The sequence below is a fragment of the Ailuropoda melanoleuca genome, chromosome 4, assembly GCF_002007445.2.
Source record: "Ailuropoda melanoleuca isolate Jingjing chromosome 4, ASM200744v2, whole genome shotgun sequence".
In the NCBI taxonomy this organism is placed as follows: domain Eukaryota; kingdom Metazoa; phylum Chordata; class Mammalia; order Carnivora; family Ursidae; genus Ailuropoda; species Ailuropoda melanoleuca.
The window spans coordinates 85,629,537-85,630,780 of NC_048221.1; the positions used below are offsets into that span (position 1 = coordinate 85,629,537).

The window sequence follows — 1,244 nt, forward strand, 5'->3', positions numbered from 1 at the left end:
ATTTAAAGAAAAATTAATACCTATTCTTCTCAAACTATTCCAAAAAATATAAAAGGAAGCCAAGTTTCCAAATATATTCTACAAGGCCAGCATTACCCTAATGCCAAAATCAGATAAAGACATTACAAAAAAAGAGGCTAATATCTCTGATTAACATAGATGCAAAAATTTTCAACAAAATGTTAATCAAAGATATTAGATATTAGATATTATGGTCATAGCAACATTTTTCTAAATATGTCTCCTGAGACAAGGGAAATAAAAGCAACAATAAACTATTGGGACTACATAAAAATAAAAAGCTTCTGCACAGTAAAGGGAACAATCAACAAACCTAAAAGACAACCTACTGAACGGGAGAAGATATTTGCAAATGATATATCCTATAAGGGGTTAGTATCCAAAATAAATAAAGAACTTAATTTATCTTTAGGCCATCTTGGAGCCTGTGGGAGGCCTGCTGGGAAAAGGACTCCTAAAATGCCAAATAATGTCTGGAAGTCTGTGGTTCAGCCATTTTTGCTGGCTATAAGTGGGGTCTCCGGAACCAGAGGGAGCACACAGATCTTCTTAACATCGGTGTTTATGCTCAAGATGAAACCAAATTCTATCTAGGCAAGAGATGTGCTTATGTGAACAAAGCAAAGAACAACATAGTGACTCCTGCTGGCAAACCAAACAAAACCAGAGTAATCTGGGGAGAAGCAACTCATGCTCATGGAAACAGTAGCATGGTTCATGCCAAATTCTGAAGCACCCTTCCTGCTAAAGCCATTGGCCACAGAATCTGCACGATCCTGTACCCCTCAAGGATTTAAACTTAGTGAAAAGTAAATAAATAAAGGTATAGATTTGTAAAAAACAAAAACAAAAAACACTTAACTTATACAACTCATTACCAAAAAAGCATAATTAGAAAATGGGCAGAAGACTTGAACAGACATTTCTTCATTTTTTTATTTTATTTTATTTTATTATATTATGTTAATCACCATACAGTACATCCCCAGATTCCGATGTAAAGTTTGATGCTTCATTAGTTGCGTATAACACCCAGTGCACCATGCAATACGTGCCCTCCCTACTACCCATCACCAGGCTATCCCCTTCCCCCACCCCCTCCCCTCTGAAGTCCTCAGTTTGCCTCTCACAGTCCATAGTCTCTCATGTTTCATTCCCCCCTCTGATTACCCCCCTTTTCTTTATCCCTTTCTTCCCCTACCGATCCTCCTAGTTCTTATGTT

General features: G+C 37.2%; 1 pseudogene; it reads left to right on the forward strand.

Annotated features, from left to right (window-relative positions):
* Positions 1–490: 490 nt before the first annotated feature.
* Positions 491–818, forward strand: LOC109491065 (annotated as a pseudogene).
* Positions 819–1,244: the final 426 nt, after the last annotated feature.